At 35.8% G+C, this 25,697-nt stretch overlaps 1 long non-coding RNA gene and 1 pseudogene across 1 annotated transcript in view; one reads left to right on the top strand and one right to left on the bottom strand.

The window, feature by feature from the left end:
- The first annotated feature begins 624 nt into the window (after nt 1–624).
- LOC141421751 (uncharacterized) overlaps nt 625–25,697 on the top strand; it is a 223,688-nt gene continuing 198,615 nt past the window's right edge. The window contains exons 1-4 of the long non-coding RNA XR_012446456.1: nt 625–705; nt 5,218–5,412; nt 6,954–7,187; nt 8,243–8,395. This is a non-coding gene — a long non-coding RNA (uncharacterized lncRNA). The remainder of the gene's footprint in view (nt 706–5,217; nt 5,413–6,953; nt 7,188–8,242; nt 8,396–25,697) is intronic.
- Nucleotides 18,047–18,825, bottom strand: LOC109674041 (large ribosomal subunit protein eL6 pseudogene; annotated as a pseudogene).

Here is a 25,697-nt window from a genome sequence, read left to right on the forward strand (position 1 = left end):
AAGACAGCTACATTAAGAGTTTCCTGTCTGGTGTGTGTGGTACCAGTGGGAAGGGGAGGAAGTGGGGAAAGGGTTTGGGAGGGTGAATATGGTTCAAATACTGTGTACACATGTATGAAAATGGAAAAAAAATGAGACCTGTTGAAACTATTCTAGTAATGGAGAGATGGGGATATAAAGAGAGTGATGGAGAGGGTGAATTCAAGATGTATTTGATATGTTGTAAGAACTTTTGTAAATGCCACAATGTACCCCTTCCCAACATAACTATAAAAAATTTTTTTAAAACAGTATAATGATTTAAACATTTGCAAATTCTTCTCTGTTTTATATACATTTTCATATATACGATTCTTTTTCCCTTACAACAAATAAATTGTGGAATGACTTTAACTCTGTGGTTGAACATTTTCAGTATATAGTTCAGGTCCACATCCTAGACTGGGTAAGAAAATCTGAACTCACAACTTGATTTAATTCCATTTTGTGCCACTTTTTTCCAGATGTAATCACTGTTTTCTTCACAGAATTATTGACAGGGACCAGTAAACATGTCCCCTTGAGGAGAAAGTTCATTGTAAATAACTTCTCGTTAAAGTCTTACTGGGTTTTTCTTCAGTCAACATGAGTGGTAGTTAATACAGAACGAGGCTCATGTCCCTTCCAGCATTCAAAAGCCAGAGTCCTGGTTTCTCAATTCCAAAGGTAAGTTTTAAAATGTAGCTGCCTTTATCTTACTGGGATGAAATTCTGGTTGTAACTGGAAATTAATAAAGTTCCAAAGCAAGAAGTATGTTATTATTTCTTAAGTCAGAATCTGGCTGCATCCACATGGAGCCAATGAAGGAAAAGTTGCAGTTAATTAATTTGAAATAAGCAATCATTACTTGTGCAATCAGAATCCTTACTTTTCAAAGTAAGAAAACATGTTTTAACATTGGCTTTGGAAAATATTAAAATGTATGCTTACTAAATGACTTAAATGTTTGGAAATTATCTTGCCATAAACAGCAATGCAGACAGAAATAGAGCTTGTTAATATATTGATACTGATGTTGCCATCACCAGGTGCCACTTACATATTGTGCCCTTTCTGGACATCAGAAACATGTTTTCTGCATGTCTATGTCTTTATGCAAGATTATACTTCTTTTCATGAACATACACAGAGATGTTCTTCTCACCAAATGAAAATGTAGCAAAAACATGCAGTTCTTTGGGGGAAAGAAACTGAAATTGGAGTAAATTCAATCACAAATAACCTTCATACCCCAGGCCAGAGAGATTGACAGTTCTATACTGAAATAATTCCAAATAACCAATATTAGATGTATTTGTATGTTCAGTGTATTTGAGGGAAAAAGTCATTTCTGCAAATATATTGTTGAAATGGCATTTATACAAGAGCATAAACAAAGCCTAACTAGACTAAAAAAGATACAAATGTTGCAGAGTGCCTCTCTGACAGATGGAGTTCAGAATGCACAGGTGAGGAAGTAGATAGGGAAAAAAGCAAGTGATTCTGATATTTGCTTGTATAGCTCCATCACTTATTAACCCCCAAAGTCACTCCATATCCCTATACCTCTGCTTCTGAATATTTTAAAAAGAAACATAACAACACTTTTCTTACAGGGTTTGCTGCCAAATTTAATGATAAGGTTCTAGGTCTTTAGAAAAGTGTGGTAGCAAATTGTAATGTCTTACTATCTCTTATACTGTATTCCTGATAATCTATTTTCTCAAAGCATATAGCAAAATACAGTTTTATCATTTTTGATCAGAATTTTAATAAGACTCAAACATACAGTAACTGTTATCAGAAATGACTTTATTAATAGATACATTGTAGCAATTTTTATTTTTATTTGTATTTGCAATTGACAAATTCAAACATATTTATGAAATAAAGTATGATGATTGGGTACATGTATACAACGTTTGATGAACTGAAATCTATCTAATCTCTTCAGTGGAAACATTTTCATTTACTTTTCTTATCTCCCTGCACTAAACAGTGGGGGACTATTCACTGGGTGGGACTGACCTATTTCTAACTGGATCGGGGAGGAGTTGGATGAACAGAGAACCATCTCCTCTTAGCTCTTAGTCCTTGCTCTATGCTACAGGTTGTCTGTATCACTAAGATGTGTGGTAGTGAGATCTCTGATTGCTGAATATTATCTAAGTGTTATTTCTCACTTGATTCTGAATATGTGAAGAGAAGAGGCATTTTATTTACCATAACCCATTAAACACGCCAGCTGATAGAATATGCCCAAAGATACATGTCCATCACTGTGTCCTGGTATATTACAGTCTCCCTGAGCAAAGGGACTATTTGTCTCATCAGTACTACACTAAGGACTAGAATACTTGACCAGCAAGTACAAGTTGATTGCTAAAAGAATTATCCTTCATCAGTCTCTAAGCAACAGCTTAAATTGAATTCTAGATGTTCCAATCATCCTGGCATTGTTATCACCAAAGAATCTGCCTCCTCATTTTTCACACTTCTCTATATCCAAATTTATTACCATAGTATAATTGTGTAATGTTTATTCAGAATACCTATAGGAATCCTGTTCTCTGTGTAAAGAGTCTGGATAGACTATGCTAGATGGCCCTCACAAGTGGACCAATAGAGGCTACAACATGCCAGGCACTAAGAGGAGAGGAACTTAGGGAGCAATAAAGTCATCACATTAAGCTTTAGGGAGATGACCCACTGCACTGTGCTTTATCCATAGTTTGATTATTAGAATGACTACCTAGTGACATGAAGGGAAGGAAAAACCAGCAAGAGATTCCGGGCTGTAATCATACCTGTTGGTATAAAGTTGACAGTGTTGTAGTTAGAATTGAGTGCCCTGAGACTCTAAAATACATGGTTCAACTCCTGGGATGAAGAAAACAAAAAAACAAAAATAATAGACAAGTTTTCTAATGATATAAAAGCACTATGGCCGTATGGTAGAAGAGAATACTAAGGACAGACATCCATAGATATGAAGGTGTGCACGTGATGTAAATAGGCTGTATTCCTGGTGCGTCTTCTCACTTAGACCTGAGTATTTCTAGCATGGACTGCATTATACTTTGACCATGGATATAAAAGAAGACTGCAAGTGGATAATACAGGAGGCATAAACCCTTATTCCTAACAGCATCCGTTTCAAATGCTAGTATGTATTAGTAAACAAGATGATGCTGCTGGACCTGAGGCATAAATTCAGTCAGTGTTAGGTAAGATCAGCTCTGCAATGGTGTAAGCCTACATTTTCGAGAGATGGCCAACTTTCTTCCACTGAACAGGTGAAATCAACAGGGCTGATCAGCTCAAAGAAACAAGTGTGCCCAAATTTATTGTCTGGGAGTTCACTGTTGATCATTATGTTTTCCCCGCCTTCAAGCATCTCTGCATAAAATTCTGTCTTTATGATCACTAGCCAGTGAATCTGATTTGACTACTTGTCATCAGAGATGTGTAAGAAAATTTAGAGGATCCCAGCAAGATTTTCACATCTTTAAATGTAAATAATTGATACACCTACCATATTTATGTTGATGTAAAGATTAAATCAGCTTGCAAATTGCATAGCATAGCGTCTATTATATAGTTGAGTGTTGATAAATTCTACTTATTTTTTAAACAAAAAATGATTTAACAGTTTAACAGCCTTAACATAGCTGCATTGCCGATTTATCTATGCTAGGTATCTCTTTACTGAGGCATAGGCTTGACATTTGTAGAACAGCTCAGCAGATTGTAAGGTTTGTAATGCTCAGCTGAGTGCTCTTGGTCCCCTAATCGGGATCAAACCTCTTCCACATCAAATTCGAACGCTCCACTTCAGATGCCTAATGTGCATATGGAGCAGAAGAAGGTAGAAATTGTTTTCCATATACACAATGTCCATCTATACCTATGTTTTTCTCTGAGATGTTCAAAAATGCTTGGCCAGTTAGCTTTTTGACATTTCCAAGAGCACTTACGTATCTTACATCAGATGATGGCAATACTTTTTTGTAAAGGATCAAATAGTTCCAACTGCAGGCTTTGTGGACATATAATCTCTGACTTAAATGTTACTCTCTGATGCTGCAGTACAAAAGCAACCAGAGACAAAATATGATGGACGAGGATGGCATTCTAATAAAGCCACGTTTACATAACGAGGTGATAGGTAGTTTGCCAGCTTCTACCTTAAACCATCTTAGACTAAGCTAAAAATGCCATGTAAGAATCTGGACAATCAGATTCCGCCACGTAAGAATCTGATGAAAAAAGGGGGAGGTTATATTCAGAAAAGCATGAGATGGCTTTATGAGGCATCAAACATTTTAGAACAGAAATGAGATTATTATTTCTTAACTTCCTGTCATAATGTGATCATGACTGAGAATGTAAGAATTATAAACAGATTTATAACACTGAGGGGAAGAGAAGTGAGCTCTAGCAGGTAGGAGGTCATGGTATACTACTGACCTAGTCATTCTAATATCTATTGATAGCTAGATTTAAAATGAGAGCCTTGTCATAAAAGACACTTAAGTTTGAAAAACAAAAGCTGAGAATTCTTCTAAGACCCAGCTTTCAAAATTACTATATTGATATCACAGAAGTCTTCCCAGTATAAGGGAAATGCAGAGACATCAGCTCAGAGTGAGAGGTGAGTGTAAGTTTATAATAAAATGTTTATTCTTCCCAGAAATTTATTTATTTGAAACATTAAGGAAAAATCCTGCTGTGTGATAAGCACTGCTTGTAATACTAGAAATAAAATGACCAAAAAAACAACAAAAATACCTGGCCCATGATGTCTTAATAATATTGCAAATTTTGTAATGAGGATAAAATTTAATTGACTTTGCTGATGTTCAGCTCCTTCCTCTGCAAAATCTAAATTATTGGTTCATATCTTGTGAGGTGGTAAGTATTTTCAAAGTGTCTGCTGTGTGGAATACCTCACATGAATAAGGGTAATTGCTAGATGCCCAACACAGAGTGGATCCCTTCCCATGCACTTGGACTTACACGCATTTATTACTCCCAACTGCAGGTTCTAATATCTCATTTAACTATTCTGTTGTTTTAAGTGAAGTTGAAAATCATATCACATTAAATAAATCTACATAAAATTGCAAATTTAATATCAACTTAAAAGGTTTTCAAGGATGCAATTATGTTTCAGCATTTTTGTTATTCATTTACAGGTTCACAAGATGAATAATTGAAAGCTAATAAAAGAGTCACATCTATTGTCAGATAACAATGACAGATGTGGAACAACTTGAAACTTTATAATCAAGCTATGACTGAACTACAGGATTACAGGTTTTTGCAGAAGAGCAGGAACTCTGATCTTTATATGGGCATCTCTTCACCTGTGCAGATTTAAGGAAGAGCAGGTATTTCTTGTGTCTGTCTAGATGTGATTGCTAGGTCAGGTGTTGATTTGGTGTGGTTTAAAAACAGTCTCAGCTATAGATTCTGAGTTCAGGAAGATGAACCATGCTTATCTGTCTTATCCAATGTTTCCACCTTGCCCTGACAAATTTAAAATAAGACCACAAAATCTTCCTTGGGTGGGCATCAGCAGCTCATACCTGTAATCCTAGCTACTCCTGAAGCAGAGACCAGGAGGATCATGGTTTGAAGCCAGCCTGGGCAAATAGAGAAACCCTATCTCAAAAATACCTAACACAAAAAGGGCTGTTGGATTGGCTCAAGGTGTAGGCCCCAAGTTCAAGCCCTGGTACTCCAAGAAAATGTGACTTGAATTGGTTCAACATTATGGTATTTGGTCATTTTGTCATCATTGTCTCTAAGTATTTCAGAAAATGTTATACAAAATCTCTTCAGAGCGCTTTTCAGTCTTATAAATATCCATGATCACAGAAAAAGAACAATGACTTTTAGATTCACATAATTCACTCAAAATTATATTTTCATTACTCTAATTCTTTGGGGGGACATTTAAATAACTCTAAATAAATTAATATAATTATCATATGAGACAATCCTTAATTAATACCTTTTTTAATGCTAATGTTATTATCTAAATTTAATTATGGTCTCATTCATGACTATACATAAGTCAACAAATTGTGGGTTCTGGTAGACAAAAGAGGCAAATCTATACAAATAGTTTGTGCATCTTCCAGTGACAAAATTTGTTCCTTTCTTTTTTTTTTTTTTTCTTTTTCTTTTATTATTCATATGTGCATACAAGGCTTGGTTCATTTCTCCCCCTGCCCCCACCCCCTCCCTTACCATGTTCCCTTCATTATGATGAAAAAGGTCTAGAGTAGTCAACTTGGTAACAGGTGATGCTGTAATTTGAGGAGCTAGTACTGGTCTGTGCTCTTGGCACTTAGGGCTTTCTGTTGCAATGGAGTAAACCCAACCTTGGAAGTGGACGTCCATGTTGTTACCACTATGGAAGTAAAGCTACCACATGGCCACTTTGTTTAATTTCCTGGTAAGCCAGAGCAATGGTGGCTAGGAGAGAGGCTGATTGACATCCACTCATGCTTTCTTGCACCCTGATTTGTTGACAGCCATCTGAGTATGAAGAGAAGTGACACTACACAAATATCTTTAGTTTCTGTTTCCAACTTTAGGAGGCTAGCTACACTACCTCTGTAGACCTCTTTGTTCCAGAACTCTGTCATTTCCAAGTCTACAAATCTCCAACCAAATCAATGACCAATAGTCATGTGTCAATGGGGACACTTCATCTAACAAAGTAGAGAATTATGTTGGTCAAAGATCTGCCCACTGAGAGCATTTTCCACGATCTCAATCTTTTTAATTGTCACTCTTGATTAGAGAATTAAGTCTACAGAGGTCAACTGTTGATGATGTTAGCATGTATGTCAGGATCATCAGTAGTGCATGCAAGAGGGATTTTTAATTTTCTTGGTATTCTTGTTTGGTTTTCTTCTAGTCAATTGGTCATAATGTCATAAATGTGAATTAAAAAGAAGAAAACAACATAACAGCATAAAAATCAGCAGGACTGTGAACCAACTACTCATGCAAGGATACAACTTAAATGTGACTCTGAGACGAACTGAGCTGCAATTGCTCATATACCAGCTGATGAGGAATTGCTGCAGAACTCCAGACTTGATGGGCCCCAAGGTAACTCAGCTAAGGAAGAGTGGATCAGAGCACAATGGCAAGTCTAAATCTTTGTTTTAAGTTTGTGTCACAGGGTAGCAATCTTCGGAATGGGGCATCAGAAAAGAGACATCTTGTGAAGAAGCATGAATTCCATTGGATGTATTAAATCATAGTGTCCTAGAATAACAGCTGATTACATTCATCCAGAATGTGATGTGGTCTCTCTTTTTTCTCCATGATCCATTAGAAACTGTAAGTGTTAAGAGAAACTTAGAAAATGGGTTAGAGTGGTAGACTTAGTGAGCCTTATGTTGTCCCCCAGTAAAAGACCCATCAATGACCCTACCTATTTTTGTTCTAATGGAAGACAGTACATCAGAGAAACATGCAAGCATCTTCCAAACCACTGGACTCAAAAACTCTTCAGTGAGATGGAAGCTGCTGAATTTTCATGTGGCTTACCATCATTTTTCAGATCCTATGTGTTGCAGTTTACATATGAAAGGCCCCACAAAGGCTATGTGCTGAAGGTTTGGTCCATAATACGGTGTGTTCAGAGGTGGGGCTTTCTGGAGATATTGGAACATGAGGGCTCTGGTTTCACCAATGGATTAGTCCATTGATGGATTCATAATTTAATGCCATTATTGGGAGGTGGTGGAGTCTTTCAGAAATGGAGTCTAGTTGAACCAAATAGGTCACTGGGGATGTTCCCTTGGCAGTTATCTTGTCCTCACCCCATTCTTGCTCTCTTTTTTATTTTAAATATTTTGTTATATTTTAAATTTACTGTCACATTGGCTATCTGACAACATTTTTAACAATCACAGTTTTTTAAAAATTATTATTGTTCTCATTGCTTCTTGGCCACCATAAAGTCAGCGCTTCTTCTGTGCCATACTTTTCTGCCACAATGTTTCTGCTTGCCATGGGTCTAAAAGCAATGGAGCTAGGCAACCATGGACAGAAACTTGTGAAACCATGAGCTAAATTAAAACTTTCATCTTTTAAGTTGTTTTTCTCAAATATTTTATCACTACAATGTAAAACTGACTATATGCCATATATCTTTCTAATGCATTCAAGTTCTTACTGTTTTCTATTCATCAGATTTAATCAATATGCTGACTCAATATAGTATGCCAGTGAAATAGTTTTGGAAAGCCTACTTAATCAAGATTCCTAAAGAAAAAAATGGAAAAGCTCAGGAAAATTGGCATCATCTTGGATAAGAGGATAGAATGGTCTTGTTCTTCTGGACAGGTAAAAACACAATGCCTTCTCATCATTTTCAAATTGAAATAGAGGAAAATGTATTTACAGTATCAAAAACAGAAGATCAAGTGCCAAGAGCTGTGTACACCTGTTAAGTAAATACACACATTTGGATTACCAGCCTTAATTTATGTCATCACAGATTAGTGGCTGACAATTACACTCACTCTCTAAGATGCATTTGCCCTCTGTGCAGGCTAAATGGGAGAAGTAAGTGTGGACATAGTTGAAATAAGCAATGTTTCATTTTTCATTATTTATGGTAGCCCAATATCCACACTTTGTAATATTGTTTTTCATTTACTGTCTTGATAGAAAGAGTAATTCCTTAATACTTCCACTTGTCTTTTCTCAGCAGAATAGCCTTGACTGGAAGGGCCAGGAGCTGTGAGGGATTTTGATGACTAGAGATTATTAGCTGAGTCTTCAGCTACACTGAGTCTATGTCAGAAGGACTTGGGCCAAAGTACATTTGTCACTTGATGATCATATAGCCTTACTGCTTTGATTGCCATAAGTCAGAACCAATGTAATAATCTCTGAAAAGTTTTGACATATTTCTTTTCTTAATGCACAGTCAGTCCTGGTAATGAGCAAACAAGCAAATATACAAAAAAGAAGCAATAACAAATCATGCATGTATACTTAAACAATGCTTTAAGAAAGATTTATACAAAATTATTCACAAAATTAAAAAGGAGAAAATTCCCTGCAAGCTTTAGGAAGCTAGTTTAATGCTAACAACACAATCTGGAAATACCTTTTAGAAGGAAATTTATAGGCTCATCTGCATTGAAACACAGTGACAAATCATCCTCTCTCTACCCCTTTCCATCTCTTTCTCTAAATTGTACCATGGCCTAGTTGAGTCTATTCTAGGAATGCAGGATTGACTTAACATTTGGAAATCTTTTTTGTCAAATTGGAAAATGAGTGATGAAATCATTTGATGATATAAACAGATTCACAATGTTCCTTAGATAAAAATTCACGAAGCACTTGTGAAACAAAAGTATTTCAATAAAATAAAAATAGAATTCAAGATTATTAGTCAGAGACTCAAGCAATGGTTTGACTTGATGGAAAATGTGGAAAACGTCCCTTCTGAGACTGAGGACAGGGAGAGCATAGCATTATTCTAATTTCCACCCCAATTTGTACTGGAGACCATAGGAAGTCCAACAGCAAAAGAGAAACATGTAAGATATATAAGGGTTATAAAGATAAAAACAACAATCTCATTAGTAAGAGGTGAAAGAATTGCATCCAGAGAAATTCCAAGTGGGTCTTTGCATCAATTATTACAGTTAATAAGGGAATGTTGCCAGGTTGCTAGAAACAATAATCAGTTACATTTGTGTAAACCAGCACTATCCAAGTTAAAAATTGAAATAAAAAAACCCCACTTATTTCCTATCATATCAAATATATTTAATATAGAAAAACACATTTAACAAAATTGTACAGCTCCTAGTTAGAAAGGTATAAAAACATTTCTGAAAGGAATTAAGGAATATATTATTAAATTTAGACATGTGTTTATAAGCTGGAAAATAGGAAATTATAAAGTTAGTGTCTTGCCAGGTTCAACGTTTCCTATCAGTCTTAATATATTTGTGTGGGACTTATTATAAGGTTGTTCTGCAACATTGCATATGGATAATAGTTCTACATATGGGTAATAGTTAAACAAGTAAAATGATTTTTAAGAACATCACAGCAAGAGTTGCTTTTCCAGTAATTAATGCTTAATACAAAAGCCAAGGTAAATGTTATATGCTATCCATGCAATGATATGAAATAAACAGTCAGTATTACATAAAAGAATCAAGTAGAAAGTCGGGCACATTTTAACACTTGATTCATGATAAGGATACAACTTGAGAAAAATAGACAAGAAATTTTATTTTCAGTAAATATTTCAAGGGAGGTATTTATCAATACAAGGGAAAATTGCAATTTGACCTATATCCCATTGTATAATTAAAAATATATTTTAAATATGAATACTTAAAAAAGAATGAAGTTTCTGTGTGATAGGAAAAAATTACCTTCAGTATATCAAGATAGTCAAATAACATTTAGAAAGAATACTGAAAGAACTAAGGGTAAAAATATACTGACAATGTTGATTATTTTAAAATTAAGAATTTCTGAAATGGAAGGATGATTGCATTGCATATTTGGATAAGGAATATTAAAGTCACAACAGTTAAACTTGAAAGACAGGAACTTCCAAGTGAAAGTAAAGATGTAGATACCTGAGAATATTGGTAGAGTATACGTGGGGGCAAGCATGATGCCAATTGTTTGGCAGTTAGTGAAGTATGTTCTAAAAGTAAAGACACAGAGAGGAAAACTCTAGTACGTGATGCTTGGTATATTCCTAAAAGATACATAAATGATTTGCCAGCACACATATACAAGACTCCTTGTCACAGCAATTCTAATCTCCTCATATGATAAATGACATAGATATCCAGTAGAATACATAAATTTTCCCCAAAATTTTATGTCAATGAAAATGAATTCATTAAGCCATCTCAAGGATATATGGCTAATTTTCATGAGCATAGTAGGGACTAAGAGACGACAGATGGTAAGAATTCAGACACTGTCATTCAGAATAGAAAGAGTTCCTAAAATAAAAAAAAAATCAAAATGCAGAATTTAGAGTTGCAAGCTTAAGTGATAAAACCATAAAGAAAATCAATGAAGGTCTAAGCATGAAAGCAATGATTACTTGTGAAGACGGAGTGCTTTGTAAGTGCTGGAGAGAGTCTCTGTCTTGGGTTGGTAGTCACACAGTTTGCAGTTGTAGTTATCACTGAGCTGTTCAAAGCATCTGGAATCACTGAGACCTAGTTTTGGTTTCTGGCATCTTGAAACTTGGGCTAAGTTTTCTGCGTCTGAGCTTCCCTTATCTATATAAACTATGTGTGACATGGGGTGAGGTGGGGGAGGCTGCCTAAGGGGTGTAAGGACTGATGCCACATCTGTAAGACTTCCTAGACCAAATATGCAAAAAGATATCTCCTCCCTCTTTCCTCTACTCAATTGCTCTGCTCCCCCACTCCTCTAAGACACCTTCCAAGACACATTCCTCTCTGTCAAATAAGTAACCAAGGGATTGCTGCTATGTGAGAGAAGCCTGGTTTGGTGGACACAGCAGTTTTTTTGTTTTTTTGTTATTGACAGTTTTCTCCAGAGTGATATGTACTTACTGTGGTGACAAGACCCAGAGGCTTATCCTTAATTTATTGATCAATTATAAGATTTTGTTATTACGAACAGAAATAGTAGATTTACACATTTGAAAATTTAAGTAAATGGATGTGCAACTGAGATAACATTACTAAACAGTATCAAATGTTTTGAATAAAAATGAAGGATATGGAAGAATAAACAGAAATACTGACTATGATCTAGATAAGCAGAGTGTCATGGGAAGCCTAGCAAGGTGCATGATTGAGGTAGTAAACCTGGCAAATACATGAAAGAAAGGGATTTTGGGCAGGGGCAATAAAAAAGAGGAAGACAGTGGGTTTGGGGACAGTAAAGAGCCTAATAGGTAGACAGAGTGAGTGAAAGTATAAGCAAGAGACACTACTGAAGCTTCCCCCAACCAGGTGAAAGCTGATGTAGTGAATGAATGACTACAATATTAACAAATGAGGTTAGATTTCAAGCCTCGCCTTTGCTCTTTACTAGCTTTGTGATGATATTTTTTCTTTCCTTTACCTGAGCCTATTTCCACACCTATGAATGCGATTCACAGAATAGTTTCCTATGTGCTCAAATAAAAAAATATTTTTCAAAGAAATGTTTGCAAATGCTAGGTGTTGTCTACATGCCTAGTGTAATAGAAATTGAAGACCCCTATGTTTTTCCTTAGCAATTGCAGCTTGGTAGAAAAATAACATCATCACAACCACGACAACATAGATTCTGATCTCCATCAAAAATTGATATTTCTCTCATTTATTTCTCATAAACAACTACAGGAACTCCAATTTCCTGTACTGTCTCTCAGCTAGTTCCACTCCTTCGGCAGAAGGTAGGCACAGTAATTCTGGGTGCTTTGCCTGGTCTAGGACTTTCTCTACCATGCTGTTTTTTATTTTCTAGAATATATTTGTTCAAGAGATTTTGAAGAAGTCACTGCAAGTTACTTGGCATATTCCCAACCTTCAGCCTTGCTTGGTTTTGCTCAGGGCTACTGATAAGGAAGCAATTTAAGTAGCTTGTTCTAGGGGTTCTCAGCTTTCTCAATTCTTTATTTGATTTGTAACTCAAGACAAGGTTGGTATTGATAACTGAAGCTGGGCGTGCATTAGCATTCCCCATCAATGCCATGAACAATCAACTGATTGACCCATTTATGCAACAGTTACTATTGTTTGCCACAGACATTCCAGGCTGTATTGAAAGATCTGTGTCATTGACACAAGTGCTGAGTTTCCTGCACTAAAGGGGCTTTCTTTTAACTTGGAAATAGAGAGCATTACGAGGAGTTGTGATGCATTATAAGTAAGATTATCAGGGAAAAGCATTCCTTTAAAATACTAATCCATAGGATAATATCTTGAGAGATGGTACAATTAGTAATGTTACAGTTATTTTCACAAATAATTCACACCAAGAAGCATGCCTCTTTCCTTCAAATGGACTAGATGGCCTTAGTCCTCGTTTGCAAAAGATACTCCTAGTATCTTTTATTATAATTATAATTATATCTTAATTATAATTAATAATTAACTCTCAGTTAATTATTAATAATGCCCATCACTATGGGGTATTTGAAAAAAATTACAATGGCATTCTAGCAAGATTATTTTCTATAGCCAAAAAATTGTTTCATTACTTGTATTTTATGAGACATACAGTGAGATCAGAAAAATTCTTGTTGTGAAAAACTTGAATTTGTTCTAACACTATTGCTTTATTAGAAAAGAGTTCAAGAATACAGTAATTATTTCTTAATTGATTGCATGTATTTTTTTTTATTTATAGAACCAGCTGAACCTAGCTGTACCTCAAACATGCCTAAATAGCCTTATTCCACAACCAGGTTATGAACCACGCCTATCCACAGGTGGTGGTCTAACTTTCTGTTTGATTTCAAGTAATCTTCTTCTACCACTTCACAACACGTCCAAGTGCTTGTCTATGCATTTTTCAAGGCAATGTGTCACATTTATTTTAGTACTTATAGGTATTTATAGTATTATTTTAGTACTTAGGCATATTTAAATATGCCACTATTTTATTATACTCCTATCTTTTTACTTTTATTAGGAGTAATTGGTGAAAATTTTGAGTCTTGTGTACCCAATCCTATTTTCCTAAAATGTTTTGTGGTTTCTACTCTCCAATTTTGCATAGAGTAATGAAGGAACACTATTAGTTCATTACACCAAAACTTACTATAATTACTAATTCAGTGATATGTTTTTTGTCAACAGCCAATATTAGAAAGTCCTTGACTCAAAACAATGAGTTTGAATGCTATACTTCGTATCTAACCAATTCAATTTCATGGTTAACTCCTCTATTCTCCTGGTCAGCAGTTACATACTCAGTTCAGCTCTCAGCCCAGGAATGGAGTCAGAAAAAGAAACAAAGTGCAATCCAAAATAATGATTTAAATTTCTGCTCAGGCTTATGTGTTCTACCTTATCAGTCAGATACTCAGTTAGACACCATGAGGTGGGTTTACAAACTTATGTTTACAAATCAATTGCTTTTCAGTGTTATCTAGATTATTTTCATATTCATATGGTTATGACCTGCTGAAGTCAAAATTTTCTCCTGTGGTCCATCTGATTCCAAAGTGAATGACCTGTCCCTCTGGTTTCATATTTGCTTATGTATGCATTGAACTTTTGTGAAATGTATATTGTGGATGAAGAGATCATTTGTGACATCAGTGTTGGCTGGTTGCCACATGAGTGAATCACTTTGATAGCTTGAAAAAAAAATCAAGTGACTTCGAAGTATAAATCATATTGATATTTCAGGGTTTATCACAACCCTGGAATGCAAGAAAGAAGAGATGGAGGGAGTAAGGAAGGGAACAGAAGAAAAACAAAGGCAGACAAGAAGAAAGTAAAGGTATAAGTAAGGAAGCATCATTTGTCTGTGGTTTATGTTTCAAATCTAAATTCCTCCCCATCTGTGTCATCAGGGTGTGGAATGCAATGTGCTTTCCCTGTCACAATAAATTACCTTGATTATTCATGCTGATGAATCCCGGGACTCACTCCCTGTAATACAAAGGATTTTATGGTCTCTAGCCAGTGCTTCAGATCTACAAGAATACACAGACCACGAAGGTTAATTACAATATTCCACTAATTGTGTTTCCTTGTCCTGTACCACACAGAAACAATAGAATGAATGTGCCTATAATTAAGACTTAAAAACTTTTCACTGAATCTCAGTGAAAGACTCATGATATAAAAGGCCTCATACGAAGAGAAATTATTGTCTTTTCATCCTTCAAAGAAAAAAATTATCCTTGACAAACACCACTGTATTCTTTAGATTCTAGATCAGATTATAACTTTTTTCCCTCATGTTGGACCTGTAACAGTGAGAAGTAGGAAGCACTCAGATTCTTAAATGACACTAATAATGACATTAGCACAATAATTTAGAGTGAAATCAAGTCTCTTTGTTCTTTTGCAATGTGTCTTGACCCACAAATTATTTATTCTTCATTTATAATTATGACATCATCCTACAGGTACAAATAAAGATGAATTTATGCAAGTACATCTTAGAAAACGGTACACGTTGTTATAAAAGAAACATCACTTTTTAAAGTGATGCTGGGATTCATTACTTTTATGAAATCCAATTTCATTCATTCAGAATCACTAAGCCTTAACAATTTTCTTCCTATTAATGTGCAAAAAAAGCCACTATTAGAACTCAAGCCACCTGAGTAGCAATTTTATATTGCTGGAGCTGTCTGTTTTAAACAAAGGGAGAAACGAAACAGTCCATTTCAAGGAGCCAATTATTTTTAGAGGCTTGTTGTATGAATGGAAGCCATTTTAGCCTTATCCTGGTACTTATGTAAACCAGCTCTGAGGCATAATAGAACCAACTTACAGATGTCCTCAAGTGAAGTGGCTAAATGGTGTGATTTCAGAAATAAAAGACTTTGAATATGTGATTAGCTAGCTGTTCCTTATTCAGTCATTTGCTCTATCTAGCTTTGAATTCACCTAGCTTCCTTTTTGAATATATGTGTTCCCTGTCAATAAACACCAATGCATAGCATTTTCAAGGTTCTTTAAGTGATGATTCTGTGACCATTTTTGTCCTTATCAGTGGGTTGCTTGGTCTGAATATGTTCAGTGATTGGTTCTGCAAAGCTAGGAGAAGTTTGCAGTTCCAGGTGCTGAAAGAGGTATTGATCAAATTACATTCCCATATGACATTTATTTATTAACTCTCATTCTTACTGAACTGTCTTGGAGCAGTGAACAATAACAGATTAGCTGTATGATGTACTTACATAGTGAGAGAGAGAGAGAAACATGGCTTTCCATGATCACATTGCTATAAGGCAATAGGTTCAGGAGATGATTAATCTGCTTGGCAGATTACAGATGAAAACCAGAAAGATTAAATTGTCGTGAAAAGATTATGTTCAATTTTCAAGCACTCACCACTCAAATCCATATCTGAGTCCGAATAATAACAATGAAATAAACAAAATGGACAAGAACAAGTTTCTGCAGTTTGGCTGCAGTGCCTATTAACTCAGCCCTAAGCAAGCACGGAATTCCTGGTCTCAGTTTCCAATCTAGCAAATGGAGAGATATCTCACCTACTAGGCCTGGCATGAGGAACAGTGAGACCTTGCAGGTTACAACCTCAGGCTAGTGTCTCTGACATATAAACATTCAGTAATATTGATATCTTTTAAAAATTCTTGCTTTTTTTGTACTGAGATTTAAGAACAACTTCATTTACTTCTTAGGGCAAACTTTAATCCATTTAATATTCTCAACCTAATTTCATGTATCAATAGCAAGGAAGAAAGAAGGCAAGATGGAAGAGTGCTCACTTTCAGTGAGTCTATCACAGGGTATGTTCACCTCTAGGTCATATAAGGGCTTTAATCACATAGTTATCTTAGGATCTGAGTTTTCCAAGAAAAGCAACCAGACATTGGGGAGTACAGTCACTTTGCTTGAGCTACAAAGATACATGTGCAGTGGATCCAGAATTTAGACTCATTTTTTGAATGACATGAAAACCAGTGCTCCTTCTGTGCCAGCTGTAAACCATTTTTATCCTTAACCTCAATATAAACTCTGAAATAAAGTAGAGTTGAGAATTACAACAGATAGCTTATGACTTGCAATTCCTAAAGCATTATCACTCTGGGCCTTTATAGAAAAAGTTTTTGGATCCCTGTTTTATAGTGTTTACTGATTTTTTCATTTGTTCAATATCTTCATAAATTTTTATATTAGTCTACTGATATAATTATTACTATAATTTTAATATGTAGAATTTCTTTGCTTATATTTATCATTAAAATATTTCATTATGACTTCAATATAAAGCCATTATTAGAAAGTAAACAGGAAATAGAGCATGTTTCTTAAACTCCTTCAAAAATATAACAGGAAAGTTCTTTTTACTATACCCTGTGATCAGTGTAAAATATTTAGAAAAGACTTTATTCTCCTATTCAGTAATCATGGTAGATAATTTACCATGAACATAGATGTGGCTATAATTATTTCCTGCTTCAAGTTCTAGAGAGGTATTATTGCCCCCTGTGTTTAGAAGTAATCTGTCATGGAAAAATAGGGTTGAAGCATTCATTCATTTATTTGCAAATGAATGAACATATAAGTGAAGATAGAATAATCATCTGAATGCTGTAAATTGGGATATAGAAGTGGGCAAACCCAGCTGGGAGTGGTCTTACGCAAGGCAGAGCAAAATTTGAGAGAGATGTTTTGCCTCAAAGACAGCAGGTGATACTGATCATAGCATTAATTTGGTCTCTGGGGTTTCAGGTGGTTTTTTTCATATCTAATGTAAGGAAAAACAGATATCCTATAAAATTGTTACTCACTGCTAATCTTGGTTCATCCATTTGTTCACTGCCCAACCATATGCTGAGTGTTGTTCTAAACTCTCCAGTAATCAAAAAAAGACACACTGCCTGCCTTTATTAGGATTACATTATAATTGGTATGTTAATAAATACAACTATCAACCTAATTGAATTCTACAGAACCATGGTGAATGAAAAAAAGCCAATCTCAAAATGCCACATATTCTAAAATTCCCTCTTTCAAAGGACAAAATGGTAGAAATGGAGAACAGAGTACTTGTTGCCAGATGATTAAAAAGCAGTTATAAAAGGGTGGCATCATTGTCCTGTGATCCCAGAAGTGTTCTGTCCCTTTAATAAATCAAAGTATATGGGTTGTGATATTGTTCCAAAGTTTTGCAAAATGTTCTCATTGGGGAAATTGAATAAATAATATGCAAGATATATCTCTATTACTTCCTGCAAATGCATATGAATGTATTACTTTCTCAAATAAAATATCTATTTTTTAACTTATCAGTTATTGAATTAGATTCTTGGTTACAAGTTTAGAACACAATTTTGTGAGGATAAATCCCATTTGCTGAAACAAAAACAGACCAAATGCAGCTCTGGAGCTGAGGAACAGCTTTGAGTTTTTGTAAAATCTGCATGTCCACAGCTTTCTGATCAACCTTGCACTGCTCTGTTATCTCTGTGTCAAAGATCTCACCTCCACTGTGTCTGGGCTTCCATAGATTCTTCTTGAGGTAAGTGTCAGTGAGGTGTTTGGGGATTTTCACATTGTCACAATCAATTTTTATGGGGCTGGTGATAAAGGAGGTCCAGTCACAAGTAGCAAGCCATTTCTCCTCTTCTAGAGGAAAACCACTCTCTTGTCCCTGTGGCACTCAGTGAGGATGATCAGGATGGTCCCCAGAGTGATGCTTATACCCAGCTTCCTCACACAACCACTGAAAGGTTTTTGGCTGTGGATCAACAGTTTCCTCAGGACATCTTCAGTGGGATAATATCTAGATATTTTGCAAAGCTTAACCACTAGGGCAGCACCATTCTTGTCACCACCAATTGGTAACAAGAACCTTTTCCTTCTTTTTCTTTTCACCTTTGGATTTAGCAGAGGAGTACTTCCTCTTGTATGTTGCCTTTCTGGAACACATAGAAGATTGGGAGTATCCGCCAATTCCTCTAACTAGTACTGTTTCAGCTCCAGTGGAACTTTTTACTTTTAGGGTTAGTCCTTCTTAACCTTGCCATTGGTATGAGACTTCTTGGCTTCAGGTTTCTTCTCCTTGGTGGGTGGCTTCTCAGCTTTTTCACCTGCCATCTTGTAAGATGGGAAAGAGCTAAAATAGTTATTTTCAATTAAAATGTTTATTTTAAATTGACTTGCAGGTCAAGAGGAAAGGATGTTTTTCAGTTGGCCAAGATATTTGGGTTGTGATTCTTACCCAAAAAGAGATAGCATGTCAATGACTACTGATAGCATGTCAGTGACTAGTAATCAATGACTACTAATGATTAAAGTATCTTACATACATGTATGAAAATGTCATAATTATTCCCATTATTTTGTACAATTAATATACACAAATTTAAAAAAAAATTAAGAGTCTAGTATCACATGAATAATGTCACTAGTGAAAAAGTCAGAAGACACAAATGTGCTTGCCAAGGTGGGTAAATACTGGTTTGGGCAGACAATGAGGAAGAGGTAAGAGAACGGGAAGGAAAAGGAGATACACGTAAAGGAGCAGAAAGGCAGAAGAGGATCTGAGGTCACTTAGGAGAGAGATGCAGTAGCTCACCCTTTCCACTTTAAATCAATAGATAGCTTGATGAGAAAGGCATAGGCTCCCGGTGTGTTCAAATCAACCAATGTGTGTCCATTCTTATGATATTTTTTATTAATCTCATTCTTCAGGAGTATGACTTTTATATCTAAAAACTTGTAAGGAATGTTTTCATTTAATGTTTCTTAAGGTAATCCTCTGAAAAGGAATATGGGAAGATAAAACTGAGAGAATACCACTATGCTTCTCTGTTTTCTCAATTTGTGCTCTAGATAACATACTGCTAAATTTTGTTTGGTATTTCAGATTTGTTCTTTACGCAATTCTCATGCTCTGAAATAGGGAATTATTGTAATATTTAGGCTGGGATTTCTCTGTTGTGGTCAACTGCCCTCAAACTGCAGTGTGTTCAGCAGCATCTTTAATACCAGCTGCTAGCTGCTTTAGAAACTTCCCCTTATGTGACAACCTGAAATGTCCCAGGACTTTGGCAACTGTCTCCCAGGTGACAAAATCATCCCAAATTGAGAACCTCAGTCTTAGTTTGCCAATTAAAGTTCGGATGTTCAGAACCTTCACTATTTACCTCTAGCCTTCCCTTCTACTTATTTTCTTTCCCTGCTCTACACTATGTATTCCTTGAAGACAGGACCTGACCATACATTTTAGATCCTAATTACCTAGAACATGCTCAGTAAATAGCAGAAACTTGATACAAAGTTAGCAAATAAATCTGTTACAAAACAAATACTATAAATGACTATGAACGAGATATACTTGCTATTTTATAACTTTTAATATTTTTACCTTAGTTTTTATTATGATTTAGCATTAAATTTGTCATCTTAACCATTTTAAGTGCACAGTTTAGTGGTGCTATATGCATTCATATGGTTATGCTACCATCACCAACGTCTGTCTCCAGAACTCTTCATCTTAAAAACTGAAACTTGGCATATGGTAAAAAATAATTCCCCATGTTTTCTTCCCCTTGACCCTTGATAACCAGATCCTTTGAATATGGATTGCACTACTCTATGAGACCTCACGTAGGTAGAACTGTGCAGAATGTCTTTTCATGGCTGACTTGTTTTACTTAGTATAATGTCCTCAAGATTCATTCTCGTAGCATGTGTCAGAATTTCCTTCCTTCCTTCTTAAGATAGAATAACATTCCATTGTATAGATGCCTCTCATCTTGTTTACCTGCATGACATTCTCATTCACAGAGCTTCAGAATAATAAGTGTGCAGACATAGAACACGAGGGAGGCAGGATTCAATCTCAGGTCTTCTTGTAGATGGGGTTGTTCGTGCTAGTCTGTCTTATCCATCTTGCTACTCATCTTCCTAGTCATGTTGCTAGCTCATCATAACAGTTTAAATTCTGATCCATGTTTTTCTTGTTATTCTTCTTTGAAAATGTATCAGGTCATGGTCACATGCTTTTCCTTTTCTTCTGACTGACCTTTCTGACTCAACAGAGGACAGCTGTACTCTCTGAAAGAGAATTTGCTGCTAGTTGATCCCCCAGGACAGTAATGGTGGGGGACAGGGTCAATGAAGGGAGTCCAAGTGGTCAATATCATATTAAAACCATGCACTCTAAGGGCCACTGGACATTTTTGAGTCACAACCCCTTATTTTACACATAACAACGTGGCTACAGAAAAAGAGAAAATAGTTCTGCAAATTCACAGCAAACAAGCCAGAAATCTGGCCTGAAATGCCAAATGACAAGGACCATACATGTCTTATTTCATGGTTTATTCAACAAATAGAGAGACTTACCAGAACAGATGATAATGGAATATCCATAAAATCTGTCACAATATTTGTCCACTTGTATGTTCACTATTCACACATACATATATTATATATAATGCATATGCATATATTTACATAAGTATATATTTTTAAATTCTATAAATTATGCATACATTATATAAAATATGTATATAGTAGCATAGGCTTAAATGAAAATATAAATTCCTTATCTTTATTTCACTTCTGTCAAGATTATCTCCACCCCTCTAAAGAAGGTGAAGATTGGCAATACTTCTCCTAACATTCTTCAAGCACTCAATTCAATTTTATTTCCAAACTATCAATACCCTCTTGTCATCTATATATCCTTTGCCTTGTGTGATCACATCAAAAAGTACTTTCTTCTCTCTACTTAAAGCCACAAAGGACATCCTCAGAAAATTGCTTCTCTCTATAAAGACAGCACTGCCTTCATGTCTAGATTACCAACAAGTGCATTATTGATTTGTTTATGAAGCTTAAGACTATTTCTTTTTCTTTCTTTTTTCCTTTGCTTATTTTAACTTGTATATTGTAGATGTTTTTATAGAAACTTTTAATGGACTTTCAATAAAGAACTATCCTCTAGGAGTTGAAGTAGCATTTATCTAAAAGGGGGTCATTGGTATTTCTCTGTAGAAAGGCAGTACATATATATGGGAAAGGTGGAAGCATCAACTAAGCGAGAAGTGGATCTAGACGGTGAAGTGTGGCAGTAGTTAAGCTGTAAAGATTCTGAGAGTTCATGTTTGGCTCCTTAGTAATTGAGCCTGGCTACTAGCAACTAACACAGGCAATTTTTTTCTACCACCTTCCTTCTTTGAACTTCTTTCTTGGTGGTACTTCCTGTACCTTTGCAGAAGTCCTTGAAACCTGAGACCATACTTTTCTGAGTCCTCAAGCCCTCCCCCAAGTCCTTGTCAATAAGGGCTTTCTAGCAAGTAATGGTGGTGCAATATCCCAGTTCCTCTTCTGACCACATTGTCCCTCCCTCGCCTCTATACTAAAGGTGAAGAAAGCTACATACTTACTAGGGTTAGCATGCAACACAATTATATTGTTCTATAATTGAAAGAGAGCGTCAGACTGAATGGAGAAGTCATACTCTGTAGCTAGAACTGGAGTCTAGGTAAACGTCATAAGTAATAACTAAAAGTAAACATGTACTGAATGATAAGTAGAAATAATAACTTTATGAGACTGCAGAGAACTCAAGAGACCATTGAGGATGCAAAAATTGATGAAAATCTGATTAAACAGATGAGATTCAATTTTACCTGAAAGAAAACCTTAACATATATATGCGTGTATGTACATATATATATTGCATTACTAATCTATATTTATATATGTGTATTCAAATGTGAATGAATATATATTTATACAGAACAAGGATTACAGGCTTCTAAAAAAGCATCAGCAATGGACTAGTGCAAGGGAAAATCACAACATGTCGAAGGTACTGATGTGACGAATTGTACAGCAGCAGAGTTTATATGCAACTATGCTAGAAAATCACATTTGAAAGATGAGGAGGAGCCACAGACAGAAGCTGTTAAATGCCAGGACTTGGTGCTGGCAATTGATAATGGAAGAGAGAGAGACTTGGGAGTGTTTTGAGCATGGTGTGGAATTGCACATGGCAGAGGTGGAAGCAAACTCCAATGGGAGAAGACTGGAAAAATACAGACTGCCTCTTACCAGACTGCCGAAAGTATTTAGAACTTCTCCTTTGTCCCATAAAAACAGATATAATTTATCTTACAGCTGTTTCAAGAACTTCAATCCCTATACCTCTAGGATGCAGTATGCCTTCTACTCATGGAACCTGATTAACTTTGAACTTGTAATGCTGAATTATAATCAGTGATTGACCATTTCCTGGTGTTATTAAAGGAGAGTCAAAGGAAATGTTATTGATTTCCAGATAAGAGTGTCAATAGTTGCAACTGAGAAGAGAAAATTGATTGTTTAGCAGCCCTAGTGAAAGTTCTAGAGATGACTACAATGGGCAGTAAAAGACCCAAAAAGATAAGAAAAAGTTCAATTTTAGCAAAATAATGTGTGGACTCTTCATTACCAAGTAAATAAGGAGAAACAAAAGATTTCCAATTTTGAGTTTTTCTATTATAGGTTCTGTGACTTTTTAAAATGCCCTGGGACCAAGGTAACTCAGTGGAACAGGGTTTGCCTAGCATACATGAGGCCCTGGGTTCTATCCCAGAACCACAAAAGAAACAAGCATAAACCCCCAAACAGCAGTAATAACAATGAACAACAATAGCAGAATCCTTTTTTCTGCAGCCACAAGCAATAGAACATTCATTTGAATAAGTAAGTACCAAGCTGATTCTGAAAGAAGGAGAATATAATCCACACACAAAAAAAACCTAGAGAAATTCTAGCTTGTACTTTACTTACAACTAATCCTCACAAAGGACATTTTATAAATATTTATGTACAAGGAATCATGGACTTGCAAGTTTAAAATACAATGCCAGGGAGCCACAGCTTTAAGTGTCACAACAATGTCTTAAAGTCACATCTTCTAACTCAAGCACTAGTTCTCATTTTACTGCCTTCTGATTTACAGAAGATGAAACTAACATCCTTAATACCAATAGTTGAATCAGAGATGATTCCAGAGTCCAAACACATTTCCAGATCTATGCCATCTCCATCTGCAGTTCTCTTATGAATTTCCCCATATTCAACTCTATTTGCCATGACCTTGCATGGCATCCTGTATAGTCTCACTCACATTTTGACCTTATGTAAAAATGTGCACCCTCCTTTGCTCTGAAGTCCTTGATGGGAGAAATGCTCATGCTGTTCCTATCATGGTTTCAGACACACAGTAGGTTCACGTGAACTTTGAAGTGGAGGAACTATCACTGGGGTAGGAGATGAAGGCAGGACAAAGGGGCCCTTTTCTACTTTCTTTATTCTTCCAGGCAATTTATTTCACAAGTGAGCCTCCATGCATGAGAGTCTGTCATCTATGGAACAGGGGAACCTGGGTGAGAAGTTTGAAATAGTTCCAACTCCAGCTTCTTCATTTCATAGCTTCTCACAATTGTGGGATTAGAAGATATACTTTAGAAAGCAGTGGAACCCATGTTTTTGTAAAAGATATTTGAATAAATCAATATTCTGTTGGTAACTGTGACCCAGCAAATACTTAGGTAGCTTCTGGAAGAAACCTCCATACAACACTGAGAAGCACAATAAAAAAACATCAGGGGCCCAAATTCCAGAAGTGTGCAGGGAGTGAGAAGAGCCGTTGGGCTGGGCGTGACGGTCTTAGGCATGACATGTCAGTTCTACTGCTTACTAGCATGCCTTTTCACAGATTAAGTCACTTTGCCAAAGCTAAACCTGACCTTTGAGAATAGATAAACATATCATATGTGACCTCTACAGTCTTTTCCAACTATTCCATTCTATCCTTAAGTTATAAGGAAGGCACAGATGGGGTGAGATCTAGAATATAGAATAAAAAATTCCTTATTTAATTACAAGTTTTCTAAAGACATCACAGGTATGTATGCAGTGCTGATCAGGTAGTAGAAAACCAGAATATACAAATACCAGGAGCCCCTGACTTTAATCATGTAAATTGCAGATGGAACCAAAATCATTCACACTTGATTTGGAAATGTTCTTTAAGTTTATCTTCATTTTGTCATAGCATGTTTTAGTATACCTGTTGTATATCACTTAAATCATTGCTAGTAATATTTGAATTATAAACCTCAAATTTAAAAATTGCCATTTATAGTTGGTGGCTTATACACACACACACACATACACACACACATACATTAATACACACATACACAAACACATACACACACTAGCACAGTGCTTTGTGCCTTAGCAACCTCTCAACAAATACTTAGTAAATTGATTATAAATATATGCATGACATATCTATATTTGGATAACCAAAAAAGTGAATGTAACCATATATCTCTGTATGCATGTGTGATTTTTCAAATCAGACTTCTAAGCATGTCCACTGATAGGTGAGGAAAAGACTGGATTAACTGCTCCATTTTATAATAAATCTTTTATTCAATATCTATCTTGACATCTCTTGAAAAGCCATGAGAAGTGATTAATACGTTCTTAAACGACAAATGCATGCTTTGTTCCCAGCTATCTATTTAAATAGCCCACTTTAGCCTCCAATCAAGATGGAAATTAATGCAACCAATTTAGAAAGCCCACACGTTTGAAAGCATGATGAGGAAAATGCACGGGAGCGTACGCGCTCTCTTGTTTGCACAGACATAGAATGACATAGTGGAGCCTGACCTTCCCTTACATATATCCACATGCTTTGTGCTTTAAGAATGCAGAGCAGGAGGCATATTGTCAAAATAATTTTGATGTGCAAATAATCACTCAGCCTGAAGGCTACAGGCTCCACAGAGATGTTCATGTTGATGCCTCAATGATTGGTGAGTTGGCAAGACAGGGTCTGAACAATGAGGTTCTACCTCCCACTTCAGGATAGTTCTAGCCTAGCATGCTGACTTGTCCAGCAATGTTACATTTATCTGTTTAAATTACTGCAGAGGAGTGGAGTGACTAAA

The sequence above is a fragment of the Castor canadensis genome, chromosome 3, assembly GCF_047511655.1.
Source record: "Castor canadensis chromosome 3, mCasCan1.hap1v2, whole genome shotgun sequence".
NCBI classification, from domain to species: domain Eukaryota; kingdom Metazoa; phylum Chordata; class Mammalia; order Rodentia; family Castoridae; genus Castor; species Castor canadensis.